This window comes from Leuresthes tenuis, unplaced genomic scaffold, assembly GCF_036924035.1.
Source record: "Leuresthes tenuis unplaced genomic scaffold, fLeuTen1.0.hap1 SCAF_13, whole genome shotgun sequence".
NCBI lineage: Eukaryota > Metazoa > Chordata > Actinopteri > Atheriniformes > Atherinopsidae > Leuresthes > Leuresthes tenuis.
In genome coordinates, this window is record NW_027325367.1 from 33,317,926 (window position 1) to 33,336,583 (window position 18,658).

Genomic DNA, 18,658 nt, shown 5'->3' on the forward strand with positions numbered 1-18,658 from the left:
GGCTGAAGCAGCGACGGCTCTCCCCTTTTGCAAAAGCTGAACTTAATATTGATCTCTTGTGTAGTTCTTTCTGTTTAAGGTGGGACTTTGTTAATGAAAACGAAAACCCTATCACACTCCACCACCTGAAGTACCATTGCATAATAGACATGATCCGTTGACTCCAAATAGAATGTGTGATGATAAATGTAATACAAAAATGAATAAAAACAAGAGAAATGGCCCCAAAACTCCAAATAATCAAATTCATTCATATAGAGCCAGAATATCAGGAGAAGCCCAAATGCCACAACCAAGGTAAGCAACAACAGAAGCAATCAACACCACACAAAATAGAATAGATACCATTCTAATTGGTGACTCTGTAACACAGCTTGTCAGAATGGCAAAGACGTAAAAAAAAACTTTTTCTGATACATCAGTCAGGGAACTGATAGATATCTCCTCAATAACTATGTTGAAAAGGGTGCAGCTATGAAAATGTTCAAAACACAGAAACTCAAAACTCTCCACTAGCGGAGGAACTATGAAACTTTAACGATAACTCAAAATCACAATACTCCTCTATCGGAGGTACTGTGAAACATTACAAGAAACAAAACGAACTCCTTAATGGAGGAAACAAAATGGGCTATAAACTTACCGTGGGAAAACTATGGCTATGGAATGAATTACAAACAAAAATATCACTATAGGAGCATCGCTCAACTACAGGCTCAAGGAATCAAGACTATGGGCTAACTATGACTAGGGAATAAATTACAAAACAAATATCGCTCTGTAGGAGGATCGCTCAACCACAGGCTTGAGGAAACAAGGCAGTGGATTCTGTGGTTCAAAGGCTAGAGTGAAGAACATAGATAATTACGACACACTGGCCCAAGACAAGGGAGACGCAGACTATTTGAATACACAAGGAGCCATGGGGAACAGGTGGAAACACTCTGGAATCAGGGAAGAGGAAGGGCAAGACACCTGAAACGAGAGGGAAGTTAATATTTCAAAATAAAACAGGAAATGATGAGACAAGGCATGGATCAAAGCATAAGACGTGACAGGCGACTGTGGAAAGGAACGACTCTCTTTTAACAGGAAGAAACCTCTGGCAGAACCAGAACCAGGAAGAAACCTCTGGCAGAACCAGACTCAGGAAGGGTGGCCATCCGCCTCGACCAGCTGGGGTTTGAGAAGACAGAAAAGAGGGAAAAGAGGGGGGAAAAACACCATAACGCCATTCAAAGGATAACTGCTGGAACAGGGAAACATACGTTAATAACCACAATAATGTCACATGGACATAATATCATTTGAGAAATTAAACAGGGGGAAAAAGAGAGCAAAGTGAGGAAAGGTGTGACAGATGAGCCCCCCCAGCAGTCTAAGCCTATAGCAGCTTAACTATGGGATGTTTCAGGATTACCTGAGCCATCCCTAACTATAAGCTTTATCAAAAAGGAAAGTTTTAAGCCTAATCTTAAAGGTAGAGAGGGTGTCTGCCCAAACTGACAACTTATTCCATAGAGAGGAGCCTTATATCTGAAGGCTCTACCTCCCGTTCTACTTTTAACAACTGCAGTCTGAGAGCAAAGTGCTCTCTTGGGAAAATATCCAACTATGAGATCTTTAAGATATGGAGTTCAGTCATTGTGAGGAGAAGAATCTTCAATTCTGTTCTGAATTTAACAGGGAGCCAATTTTGGATCAGCTGGAGGCTTTTCAGGGAATATGTGGGATAATAATAAGGAATTACAGTAGTCCAATCTTGAAGTAACAAATGCATGAACTAGTTTCTCCGCATCACACTGAGACAGGATGTTCCTGATTTTAGCAATATTACGAAGGTGAAAGAAGGCAGTCCTAGAAACCAGTTTTATATGTGCGTCAAATGATAAATTCTGGTCAAAAATAACTCCAAGGTTCCTCACTGTAGAACTAGAAGCCAAGGAAATACCATCTAGAGTAACTATATAACTAGACAATTTCTCTCTGAAGCGCTCAGGTCCAAAGAGAACAACTTCAGTTTTGTCTGAATTTAAAAGCAGACAGTTCTGAGTCATCCAGGTCTTTATGTCTTTAAGACAGGCTTGTAGTCTGACCAACCTGTTGGTTTCATCTGGTTTCATAGATAAGTACAGCTGAGTATCATCAGCATAACAATGGAAATTTATGCCATGCTGTCTGATAATGTTACCTAATGGAAGCATGTATAAAGTAAAAAGAATCGGTCCAAGCACAGAACCCTGAGGAACTCCATGACTTACTCTGGTGTGTGAAGAAGATTCTTCATTTACAAGAACAAACTGGAATCTATCAGATAAATATGACTTAAACCAGCCTAATGCAGTTCCTTTAATCCCAATAACATGTTCAAGTCTCTGTAACAGAATGCTGTGATCGATTGTATCAAATGCAGCACTGAGATCCAACAGGACAAGCACAGAAACAAGTCCGCTATCAGAAGCTAACAGGAGATCATTGGTAACTTTCACCAGTGCTGTTTCTGTGTTTTGCACTCTGAATCCTGACTGAAACTCTTCAAACAGATTATTTCTATGTAAAGATCACAAAGTTGAACTGCAACTATTTTTTCAAGAACTTTAGACAAAAAAGGGAGATTGGATATAGGTCGATAATTAGCCAACACTTCTTAATCAATAGTAGGTTTTTTAAGTAAAGGTTTAATTACAGCAACCTTAAAAGTCTGAGGTACATATCCTGTCAACAAAGACCGATTGATCAAATCCAAAATGGAAGTGTCAATTAAGGGGAAAACCTCCTTGAACAGTCTGGTTGGGATTGAGTCTAACATACAAGTTGATGGTTTAGAAGAGACTATTGCTGTTGTTAGCTCAGAGAGATCAACTGGGCAGAAGCTGTCTAAATACAAATCAGGTTCAAAGATACTTCTAAAACTGCTCTACTTGATAATACATCAGTGATAATAGTGGGAAGGATTCCATCAATCTTCTCTCTGATAGAAACAATTTCATTGATGAAGAATCTCATGAAATCATCACTGCTGAGAGTTAAAGGAATACATGGCTCAACAGAGCTCGGACTCTTTGTCAGCCTGGCAACAGTGCTGAAAAAAAAACCTGGGATTGTTCTTATTCTCTTCTATCAATGATGAATAATAAGCAGTTCTATAGCGCTGACAACAAAAGAGTCAAGTTTAAACGTTACATTCAGAGTTTAAACCTTACATTCAGAATTTAAACGTTACATTCAGAATTTAAATGTTACATTCAGAGTTTAAACATTACATTCAGAGGTTAAACTTTACATTCAGAGTTTAAACGTTACATTCAGAATTTAAACTTTACATTCAGAATTTAAATGTTAAATTCAGAGTTTAAACAAAACATTAAGAGTTTAAACTACATTCAGAGTTTAAACATTACATTCAGTGTTTAAACGTTACATTCAGAGTTTAAACGTTACATTCAGAATTTAAATGTTACATTTAGAGTTTAAACGTTACATTCAGAGTTTAAACGTTACGTTTAAACGTTACATTCAGAATTTAAATGTTACATTCAGAGTTTAAACGTTACACTCAGAGGTTAAACGTTACATTCAGTGTTTAAACGTTACATTCAGAATTTAAATGTTACATTCAGATTTTAAACGTTACATTCAGAGTTTAAACTACATTCAGAATTTAAACGTTACATTCATAGTTTAATCTTTGCATTCAGTTTAAACATTACATTCAAAGTTTACACGTTACATTCAGAATTTAAACGTTACATTCAGTGTTTAAACGTTACATTCAGAATTTAAATGTTACATTCAGATTTTAAACGTTACATTCAAAGTTTAAACTACATTCAGAATTTAAACGTTACATTCATAGTTTAATCTTTGCATTCAGAGTTTAAACATTACATTCAAAGTTTACACGTTACATTCAGAATTTAAACGTTACATTCAGAATTTAAACGTTACATTCAGAATTTAAATGTTACATTCAGAGTTTAAATGTTACATTCAGAGTTTAAACGTTACACTCAGAGGTTAAACTTTACATTCAGAGTTTAAACGTTACATTCAGAATTTAAACGTTACATTCAGAATTTAAATGTTACATTCAGAGTTTAAACGTTACATTCAGAGGTTAAACTTTACATTCAGTGTTTAAATGTTACATTCAGAGTTTAAACCTTACATTCAGAATTTAAACGTTACATTCAGAATTTAAATGTTACATTCAGAGTTTAAACGTTACATTCAGAGTTTAAACGTTACATTCAGAGTTTAAACGTTACATTCAGAGTTTAAACGTTACATTCAGTATTTAATTATTACATTCAGAGTTTAAATGTTACATTCAGAATTTAAACTACATTCAGAGTTTAAAGCCACCTAGTTCTCATGTTTTCTCATGAATGTATCATTATCCTTAACTTTGAAGTAGTACATCATCAACACATACGCGCACACACGCACGCACACCCCAGAACCCGATGCTGTCCTTTGATTGGTCGGTTATTGTGTCACTCCAGGAACCGGCTCCGCCGTGCACTGTTCCATTACCTTTGAAAAGCTCCAGATTTGGAACAGTCAGGACAGAGTGCAACAAAAGATAAGAAGTATGACAAACTTTATGGTCGTTTTGTGAGATAATTATGGTTTGAAATAAGTTCCAAACGTGATAAAGAACAAGGACAAGCCTCCTCAGGAGATGCTTCTGGTTTAAATGACAAAGTTACACAGCTGCAGCTTAAATACATTTGTCAAATGTAGAACTTTTAACCAAAACATTTTGCCGACCGTCCTTAAAAACAAACTCCTATAGCTCTGGAATTAAGATCAAGAATACTTTGTAAAAAATAACATTCTCATGAATATGTCTTTGTTGGTTCCTGATCAGTTTGTGCTGCCGGACAGATTTCCGGCAGCCTCTGAAGGCAGCAGCAGCAGTTTCATTGTGGCCCTGTGGATCTAACGCCATCACGCGCAGCGGCCGCGACGAGGCGACACAACATCAGGCCCCGCAGCGGCGCAACCTTCATTCCGGTCCAGTGGGCGCATCCTGGCAGACATGGATCATAGAGCTGTGCGTTATTAGTTCGTTTTGAACCGGTAAGTGACGCTGTTTTCTGTGTTACCCATCACTCACTGCGCTCCTGCCTCTCAAGCCAAGTGAATTGCTTTGATTTACCAGTTTTTATTATTATTGAGGGTTTTGAACGTTAACGGAGGTGGCCTGTTAGCTAGCTGCACTCGCTCGTCCACAAGCCGCCTCCATAAGGACGGCAGTCTCTGAGGCGTCGGCTGTGAACGTGATGCCCCGCGTGCATTCAGATAAGCCCACACCGTCACTGCAGCTGCTCTGGTCTTTGTTACTGAGACAGCACCCAGAGCTCATTTAAGTACCTGCTTATTCGCAATCACTGGGCGAACAGAAGAGATTTGTGTCATATGGGAGCCCTCACAGCACTGACGCATTCTTTTCTGATCCTCTTGTTTACCAAGCCTCCCCTCTGCCTCGGTTTCTCCCATCATCACCATCAACATCTCCCTCTGATGCTCACTGGAGTCAGATGAAGGACACAGCCTCACATGAGTCACTGGCTGTGTTTTCTGGGCTGATTTGCTGCAGGAATCATGGCTCTGTTGAGGTGTGTGTGTCCGGATCAACTTACTATCTGAGCCGTCTGTGCTTTGGTTTCTGGAGGGCACCATGGTGCTGAACTCATGTTTTCTCACCTTACCTTCTTCTAAACAAGTTGTTATCAGGCCTGTAAGGACTGTGCTGACCAGGGTACTCTACATGTAGAGAAGAACCTGATGCTGACCTGTTTTTTCATTGTGCAGAGCCACTTTTTTCCCCTTTCCTGCTTTAATTGGGGTTAAATACTCTCATCACCTCTGTTTCCTTTTAAATCAGTCATGGACATCCATCCATTGCCTTGGCAAGGGCTGAGCCGCAGCCATTTGTTTGCAATCAGTGTAATTGGTAAGAATATCAGCTGCTATCCAGCAAGTTTTTCTCATGAATCAGCCTCTGTTCGGTGCATGTGACAGATGGGGAGGCTTGCTCCTGCTTTTAAGTTATTTTCAGTTGTATTGCAGGCAGTGAGATCTGTTGGAAACATTTCTTTTGCCAGAGCTGTTACTGCCTATTTCTTATTGCCTTTGAGAGGTTTTGAGAGGTGCCTGCAAGCTTGCATGAAGCTCCCCAAGTGCACTGAGTGAGTTTTCTGCAGCCATAAGGAGAAGCTGCCGGTGTATCGTCCATGTGACGCCGTGGCCTGCAGCACATGTGAGCTGCCAGGAGAGGCTTTCACAGAGTGGTCTCATAAACCAAACTTATGATCCAGTGTGACTTAAAACAGGACAAGCACAGGTGCATTAAAGAGGGCTGAGTTCCACCCTAACCCTAACCCTAACCCAACACACAGGGAGTGTGGTGAAAGGCTTAATTCTAGAAATCCACAGTGATGAATAGAATCTTTTATTTGTGGCATGTTTCCACTGTACAGCAGCCTCTTTAACTAGCGGCTTCGGTTCTTTTAAAATGACAGTGCATGGACACCGTGAGTTTTCCTGTACATTTAGCCTGTGGGCTTATTGAGACGAACAGCTTATTCCGTCCACCGTTTTGGTGAAATGCTCAGTTGACCGCGCCACTGACTGAGCGGTGTAAACTCTGACCAGGCTGGTTATCTGCCTCTGAGGCAGTGAAAGATGAATGAATAACTGAACCACCTCTGAGCAGCTGATGTACTTAATAGCTTCCAGTTTGCTGTGTAGTATTGAATTAAATCCAAAGTAATGTGAATGATGTTATACAACACGACTGGAATGATAGACGTGTACCGACATATTTACCAAGAGCCTTCTGTTTCTGAAATAAAACGGGACTTATCTTGAGGGCCATAAGCCTGTTGATTGGGAAATTTTGATTCTGTATTTTGGGGTCTTACAAGTATTTCAGTTAACTGAGCACAAACTAGCTGACTCACAGTCCATGGAATGGGTTTGAATGAAAAAGACCAGCGAACTTTCCTGCTCCTCATCAGCGTGACCACAGAACAACGTGCACTGGATCAACTATGCACCGGGAGGAAGTGTAACTTGCTGCTGACAGTACACAGCGAGGCTCTTGAAAAGCTGCAGGGACTAGACCAACACCCTAAGAATGTGACAAAGCAGAGGACGTATGAATCGCCATAAGAGCTGAATAAAGGCAGAGTGAAACTTTGAGGGAAGTGTAAGGCATCGTGCGACCAGCCAATCATGTAACCAGCTTAGTTCAACAAAGCATTGGGACTCTGATTACAGCTGAATGACTTTATGATTTCTGTAAATGTTTTATTTGAACATATGAGAAGCCGTTTCCTCTGTGCAGCTCTCCTCTCTCTCGCAGTGCAGCTGGGGTTCCTCTGAGGCTGTTGCTACCCTTTGGAAAGGGTCACCAGAACAGACTCCCTTTTCCTTGTAGAAGCGCCACTTTCTCAAAATGATCATGTCATATGTAAGAAAACTAAATGAAATGCTTTCTTCATCCCAAAGGGAAGCTGTAGAACATAACCGAGTCATAATGGCAATGCAGTGTGGAATCTCAGTGAAAGCTGGTGAGTGTGTCGTTGGGCAGCATGTGAGAGACCTGCGCCGTCGGAGAACACCCAGAAAAACCTACAGTTAATGCAAGAACAAAAGCAAACGGAGCCGGTACAAGGCAGAACTCACATACTGTGTCTTCAATCCTTTCACAATGTTCCAATAGTTGATATTTTTACAAAATATCTACATCATGTATTACTGCTTGCTGTCTCACAGCAGCAGACGGTACAGCCTCAGTCCGTGGCACTGACCCTCTGGACCCGGACATGAGCCTCATTCAACGAGTTTCTGCTGCTTTGACTTCTGCAGCTGGACCTGTGCTGTACACTGATGGCGTACCGAGCTAAGAAGGGAGGGAGAGCCCATTGGTGCTGGGGGGTGCACGCCCAGAGTGGGCATCCCTCCTCCAGTCTCTGTTCTTGCCGTCTGTCAGTGTTCCCTCATGGCTGCAGCCATGTTGAACAGATTCTGGGCCGTAGGTACCAGCCCGAGTACTGGCAGCACCAGTGATGATGATCTAAACTTCATCCGTTGCAACTTTTTGAAGTAAACACACATAATTTACCTAAAGCGAACAATGTTCTGAAAAAATAGATAAAAGGACAAATGTGTTAATGGTCGTGCTGGCTTCCTAAATGTATTCATTGTTGGTTGCTGGTAATCTGCAAAGATGTTTGAGGATGTAAGTTCAGCTTAGCAACAAAGGTTGGCTGATCTAATCTTTCAGCCTTGGTGATGTAAGGAACCAGTAAACCTGAGTCATCCGTCCTCCTGTGCTCTATGGAAGGGATTCGAATAGCTTTGCTTTGGTTATCTTTTGAAGATATTTGATCTAATTAAATGTGTCAAACTGGCCGTGATGAGATCAAATTTAAGTTTCCATAAAATCAAATGATATTTTTATATCATCGTCAGTGTCTGAGCAGCAAATGAGCACTTGAACACACTCGAAGACAACATCCACCTGTCAGTTAGGACAGTATGTCCTAATGAGGCTCGCTGTTCCAGCACACACTCATTCACTAAGTTATTCAGGAAGAAGAAAGCTGTGTATACGGGCCGTTAGTCCCCATCTTTAGGTTTGTCTGGATGGACAAACGGTGCCACTCTGCTCTTTGGCTGTTTTTGGCACTTCCTCTCTTTCTGCATTTCCTGCTCACCAAACATAGAGAAGCAGCACACCATTTCAGAGGCTATTTACTCACCTCTATAGGCCTGCTTACAGTGTGAGTTACCATGGAGAACATTAATACCGTCCATCCAGAACATCCAGAACAGCTGAAACGGACTCTCACAGCAACGTGAAGAAGCTGGAGCTTCACCCGGGAACCTTTTTACGTGTGTGGGCTGTTATATGTTAGCATAATGATGTGACAGAGGTAACTTTTAATTCAGCAGGATGGATCTACTGAAGCAGAGACATGTTGGACAGCAGAGGAAACTTCCGAGGTGTTCAAAGTGTCACACAGTTACCTAAAAGCAAGAGTTCTGGATAACCCTTACAAACACAGCAGCAGTGTGGTGTGAGGTGGTGCCCTCTTTATATCGATGCTTGGATCACATGGAATAAATATATAAACCTACCGATATGGTGAGCACATGTCTACAGAAAGGATAAAGTGTGGCTCCCTGCACACTTCAGGAGCTAGAATAGAAGAAAACTTCCCTGTCATAAAGAAACTCATAGATATAAACATACTGCAAGGAATGCTTCCTAAGCAGGTTCTAACAGTTCTGTTGTGGCTTACCTACCAGTGGTTTATATACCTCAAAGCAGCAAGTGCCCTGTGATTCTGCCAGAGGGAATGAGGCTTTAGCCAGGCATGGCCACGGACCAAAAAAGAAAATTATATAGAATAAATCACCAAGATGGAGACTTAAGATAACGCCGAAGTCAGGCAACCGAACTGCTGATGGACTTTATAGCAGCTGATTTAACAGAACCAACACGCATCCAGGGAGTGTGTTTGGAAACGCCTGATTGTGGATGTAATTAAAAGAAAAAGTTCACACATAAAGCCTGCTGTCTCCCTACAATCTGAAAAATATGAAGTCTGGACTGAGAAATAATTTCCACATCAAAGTGAGCGCTTTATCCATGCTTACTTAGACGGTGCTTTCTGCTTAAGTTATTCTTTAGTTCCAGCTTTGTTTGGAAGTCTGTTTTATGAATGAGGCTGCAGAAGCTGATGTCATCACACGGAGCTGGCAGTGGGTCAGAGCACCTCTGTCCTCGGCGTCACTCTGAACGCTCAGGTCAGAGGTCAGAGACACCACAACAGTGCTGCACTTTGTGTCACGGTGCTGAGGAAAGAGCTGCGTCTCCTTCTCCTGTGGCTGGGCTGTGTGAGATGAGTAACTGTTGAGCCGTGGATGAACGCAGCTGTGACGGCGCCGTTGGGGAGGCGCGATGACATGTGACGGCACAGGTACACCTCATATGATCGCCCCTGAAAGCCTGCAGTTTTTCCAGCATCGCTCTGTCCAAACAGGGAGATGTTTCATAAAAGAATGCAACAAAAAGGAGTTGTTTGTCTCCTGTCGCACTGATCCCATCATGCTTCCTCCACCTGCCACAGCGCTGCTTTGTGCTTGATTCTGCTGTGCCTGAAATCTGCAGTCAGTCAAATGATATTCATTTCCTATGAAAGGAATCCCAGCTGCTCGTATACGTCTGGAGCACAGTTAAGGCACAGCTTACTCTCATATTATGCCCAGCATTTTCCATTTTTAACCTCCCCTAATTTTTTCTGAAGCTCTCCAATTCCATTTTGCTCTCAAGTCCATTTAGTTTTTTTTCAGGAGTTCCAGAGTGCACTGGGGGCCTAGTTCTATATTTAAAACCCCACTTGTGAATAAATTGAGCAGAAGTCCTTAATTCTACCAGCCGCCAACCATGCTGAAAGTTCATACTCGTGCTAAAGCAGAGGAGAGCCAGCGGTGGGTTTTCTGCCAGCAGCCAGCTTTACAGAATGCTCCTCACTGAACACAAGTTAAAGCAGATGGAAAACTGCTCATAGTCGGGTCAAAGTTTCAGGAATTTCTGAAAGAAAAATGGTCACTTTCTGTACCTTTTAAATGAAATGTGTCCAAATTTTGTAACATTCCATTTTTTTCTTTGTGCTTCAGAGATCGAACATCAGATTAATCAATGAAATAAAAGCAATCCTTCGCAGCAGCTCCACAAATAAAATATTAGCTTTCGCGTCTTTTCAGGTTGATTTGAGTGAAATGAATGAGCATCAGTGGCTTCTGGAGGAGGAAACACCCTAATGCAAGCCTTGCACATGAGGTGTTTATTACAGTATTTGGCTGTAGTGTAAAGTTCACCTTTTATCATGAGTGCAACACGAAGGTGAGCAATAAGGGGAAAAAAAGGGAATGAGAGAATCTTTAGACCGTCGCACAGAGCAGCCACAGCTTGTATGTCAGGCTCAACATGGCTGTGTTGGATCAGCACACACGCATGCTGCCGTTTCTCCAGGTGCTCTGGTTTCCTCTCACACAGCTGGTTGAGCTGGCATCCCAGAGGCTGAAGCTCCTACCGGCGCCGGGCACTTTGCTGCATGTCCTGCCCTCTCTTTCTGCCCTCATTTCCTGTTGAGCTCCTCAATGGAGGCCGCTTGTTGCACAGCAGAAAGCACTGTGCAGTACTGGCGACGAAGACGTGGTAAATGTTGCATGTAGTGTAGTGCTTTGACTCGTCAACTAGACTAGGAAAGTACTGTAATTTTATTTGTTGTATGTTTGTTTTTTGTTCATTCATTGTACAACCAACACGATTCCTTTAACAAATCAATTCAATGCTTCTCACCCAGGACCTGCAGACCTGCAGATGGTTCTAATGTTGTGGTTGATGGATGTGTGATCTGAACCTGATATTTTGCAGCTGAAGTATATTCCTGTTTGCAGCGAGTGCAAATGTGTTAGCTTCTCAAATGTCTGAGACAAATATGTTATTTACATTTTTATATTACAGTAACCCATCAGTCTGTGCGTTGGTTATTAATGAGTCAATTATTAGAGATGGTAAATGTTAGCCAACCAACTGTAAATAAGCTTTAGCTTTGCTTAAATTAGAAATATGCAATTGTGATGAATACCTTTCAGGATGGATGTAAGGTGGCTTGGGTACGTCTAACTGCAGATATCTTCCACTGGTGGACTGTCAGCCTGTTGATTACAGTGTTCAAGTTTTTTTTTTTTTTATTCAATTCAGTTTTATTTATATTGTGTCAAATCACAACGATATCATCTCAAGGCACTTCAAAGATACATTCTAATTTGTTGTAATCCAATAATGATTCAACTATAAGCTTTATCAGAAAGGAGAGTTTTTTTTACCATCTAGAGTAACTATATAACTAGACAATTTCTCCCTGAAGCGCTCAGGTCCAAAGAGAACAACTTCAGTTTTGTCTGAATTTAAAAGCAGACAGTTCTGAGTCATCCAGGTCTTTATGTCTTTAAGACAGGCTTGTAGTCTGACCAACCTGTAGGTTTCATCTGGTTTCATAGATAAGTACAGCTGAGTATCATCAGCATAACAATAGAAATTTATGCCATGCTGTCTGATAATGTTACCTAATGGAAGCATGTATAAAGTAAAAAGAATCGGTCCAAGCACAGAACCCTGAGGAACTCCATGACTTACTCTGGTGTGTGAGGAAGATTCTTCATTTACAAGAACAAACTGGAATCTATCAGATAAATAGGACTTAAACCAGCCTAATGCAGTTCCTTTAATCCCAATAACATGTTCAAGTCTCTGTAACAGAATGCTGTGATCGATCGTATCAAATGCAGCTCTGAGATCCAACAGGACAAGCACAGAAACAAGTCCGCTATCAGAAGCTAACAGGAGATCATTGGTAACTTTCACCAGTGCTGTTTCTGTGCTATGATGCACTCTGAATCCTGACTGAAACTCTTCAAACAGATTATTTCTGTGGAAATTATCACAAAGTTGAACTGCAACTATTTTTTCAAGAACTTTAGACAAAAAGGGAGATTGGATATAGGTCGATAATTAGCCAACACTTCTGAATCAAGAGTAGGTTTTTTAAGTAAAGGTTTAATTACAGCAACCTTAAAAGTCTGAGGTACATATCCTGTCAACAAAGACTTTTAGTCAGCGGTTAGTGCAGAAAAGAAACCTGGGATTATTCTTATTCTCTTCTATCAATAATGAATAATAAGCAGTTCTAGCTTTACGAAGTGCTTTCTTATACGTTATTAAACTATCTTTCCAGACTAATTGAGACTCTTCTAAATTAGAGGAACGCCACTGTCTCTCCAGCTTTCTTGCAGTCTGCTTTAACGCAGCTGTGAATTATACCAAGGAGCCAACCTCTTCTGACTGATTACCTTCCTTTTCAGAGGGGCAACATTGTCCAGTGTTGTACGCATTGAAGCTATAGTGCTGTCAACAAGAGTCAAGTTCTACTGGAGTAAAATTTAGGTAGCCGTCCTCTGTCATATCTGCACATGGCAGTGAAGAAAAGGATGATGAAATCAACTCTTTAAATCTGGTTACAGCATTCTCTGACAGACACCTTCTATATGTAGAATTCTTCTCAGAAACCGTGTAGTCAAGTAATGTAAATTCAAAAGTTATTAAAAAATGGTCAGAGAAGACAGGGTTATGAGGGAACACTGTTAACTGTTCACTCTCAATGCCATAAGTCAGCACAAGGTCAATGGTATGATTAAGGCAGTGAGTAGGTCTGTGAACACTTTGAGAAAATCCAATAGAGTCTAATATAGAATTAAAGTTAATATTTAGGCTGTCATTTTCAACATCTACATGAATATTAAAGTCACCCACTACAATGACTTTATCTGTACTCAGCACTAACTGGGATAAAAACTCTGAGAATTCAGAGAGAAACTCAGAATAAGGGCCAGGTGGACGATACACAACAACAAACACAAGAGGTTTCTGTGATTTCCACTTTGGGTGGGAAAAACTGAGAATCAGAGATTCAAAAGAGCTAAAACTGGGTCTAGGACTGATTAGTAACCCTGATCTGAAGATAGCTGCCACTCCTCCTCCTCTGCCTGTGGTTCTAGGAACATGAACATTTAAATAGTCAGAGGGAGTTGATTCATTAATGCTAACATGATCCTCCTGCTGCAGCCAGGTTTCTGTAAAACAAAATATATCAATATAATGATCACAGATCAAATCATTCACTAACAGAGACTTCAAAGGGAGAGATCTAATATTCAGCAAACCACATTTAATAGTTTGATGTTTTTGTTCAGTTAAAGTTTTTGTCTTAATTATTTTCAGGTTTTCTGGATTTTGTCCTCTTGTGTTTACTGATTTATTTAATTTGGATGTTGTGTGAACAGTCTCAATCGTTTTTGGAATATTTCCTGCAGAAGATATCAATTTAAAAACATTGCATTCATATAGATCGTACTGGAATTCTTCAGGAGCCAGATCTAAGAGACTTGTGTCAACCAAAGCAGAATTGTGTGGGTAGAACTAATGTTGACAACCACTATGTAGAAGCTTCATCACCAAACAGTTTAGATAGGGATAGAGAGGGACTGTATATATGTACATATGTATGTATGGAAACTGTATATTCAAAAGTGGAGTCTTTGTCTAGTTGAACAACTTTACCGAACTGAACCTCTGGCTTTTCTTTGTGTGTTTGGATCTGAGAAGCATGGATCCCCAGTCCTCAGCAGTCACTGCCCTGCATGGGTTCGATGTGTCCCTGCCTCAACTCACCTGATTCAAATGACGGATCTCTTTCCAGTAGCCTATCCTCAAGTTCTGCACCAGCCTGTTCATGACTTTGACTGTTTCTAACTGAACATTAGCAGTGCAGAGCTGGTCACTTGTGGTAATTGTGGGCATTGTTCTCTCCTGCAGAAATAGGTGGGCTATTGTGTTTATTCTGGTGGGAAGCAGGCTGATGAGTGTTACCAGTGCCAGTGCTTACATGTTGTAGCCTGAACAGTTTTCATATAGAGCTGCCACAAACAATTATTTTAATAGTCTACTAATCGCAGATTATTTTGTTTGACTCACCGGATCATACGTGTATTGAATGTAAAACATACAGCTTATCGCACCAGGATGCAGCTGCTCTTATATAACCATCATTATATTTCAGCTTGGAGTGTTTAAGGTATGTACTAACTAAAAAAAGACAATTAATATCATAGTTCATTAACCCTTTAATGAAATATGCACCTTGTTGCAACAAACGATTATTTAACTGTGTAACAAACACAAAAATAAATACTTAAGGCTTTTTAGATTTTTCTTTCCTTCATTTGTCTCTGGCATCAAATATAGCTGCATTTAAATCAAATGAGGGAGGCACCTGAAACTCAGGAATTATTCACAAAAAGTTTTGGTCTCATTGACTCAAATATAACAGCAACATGTTCAGTACGGACTCAGTCAGGACATTTGCTTGCTGAGGTGTGCATGTAGATAGCGTTGAAATAAAGCCGTCCATTGAAGATGAACATACTTTTTTAGCACTGAAACGTAGTGTTAGAAAACATTAGCGTTCCTATTCAAACACATCACTGTTATAACGTTACAGAAAACACATGAAATATGTGTGCTAAGGCTAATTAATCAAATCTTCATAGCTAATGTTAACGTTTACAGTTATCAATATGAGTAAGCAGCAAGTTAACTCTCTGTTTACGCTAATTTTAGCAGCTAACTAGCCAGTTAGCTTACCAAGATGACGTCCCTCTTCACAGTCAGCCACAACAACATGCTTCCTTTTCAGATGCTCTGCATCGTCGTTGTGCTGCCGTGGAAGGCAAGTTCTGCCTTACAGATATTGCATTGCACACATTTGTCTTTAGTTTTCTTAAAATGTTCCCACACTTTTGAGCTCCGTTGCCGGGTAGCCATGATACCAGAGCCCGTCTGTTTAACTTCCTGTGACATCACGGCTGACCCCGGTTACCACTACTGTGCACGTGTGTCGAGGACAGAAAGGCAGACGCAGACTATTAAATTAGTCGTAGACGATTTTAATAGTCGACATAATCGTGACTAGTCGACTAATTGTGGCAGCCCTATTTTCATACATAATTCACATGTTGTGAATTTTAACGTGACAAAGACTGGATTCTGTCAGAGCAAAGCCTTGCTGCCTGCACCTGATGGAAGCAATTGCATTTTATGGTTTCTTTGAATTTCCAGTCTGTGCAGAGCTCTTACTTAAAGCTTTCATCTTTGTCAGCCTCCTGTCCCCTGCAGTTTCCAGCCTCCTAAACTATCTGTTCTGTGTTACCCTGCTCTCCATTTGACTGAGCAACAGTTTTACATGCCGACAGAGATGACTTCTCATTGTGGCAGTGGCTACATGCTGGGACCCTAGACCTGGGCACTATTAAAATTCTGTGATATTGCACATGATATTGCACGTGTGTTAGCAATAAATCTATGTATTTATATGCCGTGCACTGCTGCACCCATTTCAGTGCTTTTATGCATACATTTTTAGGGAGTAGCATTTTGTACTATTTCTCACAGACTTGTTAAGGAGAATAAAGGAGGACCCTAATGGGTCAAAGTGAAATGAAGTGTGTGTGCATGTGAACTTCTCTTATCAGTTTGCTGTATTTTTTAGTTGATTTTGGAAGCACAAAGAAGAGTAAAATGTTTAGGAAGATAATTGGCTTAGCATGGCATGTCTGCCCTCGTCAGGGATCCCAGAAACAGTGTTTGTCACATGCTGTAAGAAGGCAGTGAAAGGGCAGCTAGGTGCTGGAATCAGTCCCCCCCTCCTGGCTGTTCACTGTTCTCTTGACCATACTTTGATGGATGTGGGACAGAATCTGTTCTCCCTATGATCACATGAGGGTCTCTTTCTGGAAGCCCTCACTGTTTAATACAGTAGAGCCAGACCTTACTGGATTTTTCTATCTATTATTTTTCATTCTGATGCCACCAACATAAAATTCCAATCAGTGTATACATATGCATGCATAACGTGGAGGTTATAGTAATTACATCTGGGATGTGCATCTACAGCAAACCGTGCCAACTGTTGTCGTCAGTGCTATGAAAGACATGTGTAATGACATGTTAATTGACACTCATGTCTTGTTTTCATATCAGAACACCCATGTTCTGCTTCTATCTGTGACGGGCCAGTACCTGCTAATGCTATGGGACCTATTTATTGTGTGGTGTTGTGTATTGCAGCAGAAGGTGAAGCAGATCATTGACTTGACCTGTACCAGCAAGTGTGGCTCTTCATCGGTAATACATGATAATAAATGTGATACATGTATGATTCCTGCATCAGGACCGTTCAGGACTCTGGGACAACTCTGGGACAGTCTTTTATGTTTGGTTCTTTTATCCAACAACGACCAATAAAATGCTTTGTTATCATATTGGCACCACAAATGTTCTCCCTCTTCCTTATTCAGGAGTTCTCTTTCATCATGAATATGATTATTGTTAATTCTGTCTTCCCAACATAACACAAAAACAGTTCAGGGCATCTGAAGTATTCACTGTTGGTCTAAAAAGAAACCCTTGTTTTTTTGGTCTCTTGTTCAGTGACATTGTAAACCCTTCCCTATGTAGTGTAGATGCAGGCAGCCAGTTCCAACGGAGTGACTGGGACCTAATGTGCAGTGAGGGCGATTGTCCGTTTGAATCTGCTCCTCAGCAGTGTCTGCCCGTCAGCCTCTTAGTCAAAGCTGGCAGCCTCCTACAGTAATGATCTGTCAATCAAAAACAGTAGCTTATATTTTTAACACTAGTGAACCACCACACAGTCTGCAATGTTGCTCTAACTCTATATAAAGACTGTAGTCTGAAGCTTTTCAAATGTAGCTATTATGGAAATGGCATTCTTACCCTTTTGAGACAAGCCTTTAACAGAGGAGCTTTATGTTAAACTGTACAGGGCAGAGAGAAAGCGGTCACCAACCACTGTGGGGACTCCGGTTCACCTCCCAGCAGGGTGCCTCCGGCCTGGCTCAGGCCTCGATAGCACTGTGATGTAATAGTGAATACAGCTCAGAGTTCCTTGGTGATCCAGCCACCGAAGGAGTGTGTCTCTGTCGCCACAACAGTGACTTCTACAGATCTGCTCAGTGAGGCCTCCTGCTTGTTTCCTCTCACCCTGCATGATCTGACGGAAGTGAATGAGGAAGGACAGGAAGAAAGCCTGTTAGAGGAGTGGGAGGCTGTTTGCACAGATGAGGCCTGTGTAACAACAGCGAGTGCAACCACTCTATTTTAATAGAAAACTATTAAAATGCTTAAAAGCTCCTAAATACTATCATGTTTGTTGCGTTGCGGGAACTGGATCCAGACTTGAACAAGTGCCGAAAACCAGAGTGAATTTTAGGCCTTTGCAGGAAAACCTTAAAGGATTATTCCACAGAGGTTTGTGAGTACAATTTAAAAAAATCTTCAATTTAAATGAGAACATTTTAATGTCAAAAGCAAAATTCACTCCTGTTCTCAGGCCTGGTTGTGCTTCTGTAAATAGTTAAATGATAAAAGATGCCAGAGATCAGAGACCGGTATGTTTGGGTGCGTGATTGGAGTGATGACACATCTGGTCTGGGGTTTCTGACGAGCTGTTTCACTGGATTTATTCCAGGTACTTGTACTTTGTTTAGATGTAGTTATGATGTAATGACTGTTGCTTAGTAGTTGTTTATTGCTGGAGTAAACAATACCTTTTCCACAGTTTGTCACTGCAGATTGGACACAGTCTTTTCTGCAGTGCAGTAATAAAAAAAGCATATCTTCAGCATGGGCTACGACATGTGCTCATAGAACTGGGGTTACTTTTAGTAAATGCTGTTTACAGTTCCCACATTCAAAGAAACTCAACTGAGTGGGAAAGAGATGCCAACAGCAGCCTGTTTTATTGGTGGAACGGCAGCGCAGCACAGACATGCCAGCACAGTGGTAGAAACCGAACAGTGTAGGTCACCTGGATAGACTGTGGTGTGGGCTCTGCATTGATTCTTACTTTATTCCAATACCCAGGAACATACTTGATACCCTTTTTGATATTTTTTGATGTTTAAGAAAATGTCAAAATGAGGTCTGAATGCTCTT

General features: G+C 40.9%; 1 protein-coding gene across 5 annotated transcripts in view; it reads left to right on the forward strand.

The window, feature by feature from the left end:
* Window positions 1-4,914: 4,914 nt before the first annotated feature.
* Window positions 4,915-18,658, forward strand: part of fynb (FYN proto-oncogene, Src family tyrosine kinase b) — a 64,971-nt gene continuing 51,227 nt past the window's right edge. For 2 of the 5 annotated variants that reach the window (XM_072362813.1, XM_072362814.1), the window contains exon 1: window positions 4,915-5,085. The gene's annotated coding sequence lies outside the window, so the exon portion shown is untranslated. The remainder of the gene's footprint in view (window positions 5,086-18,658) is intronic. The other 3 variants (XM_072362812.1, XM_072362816.1, XM_072362815.1) reach the window with 3 other exon arrangements.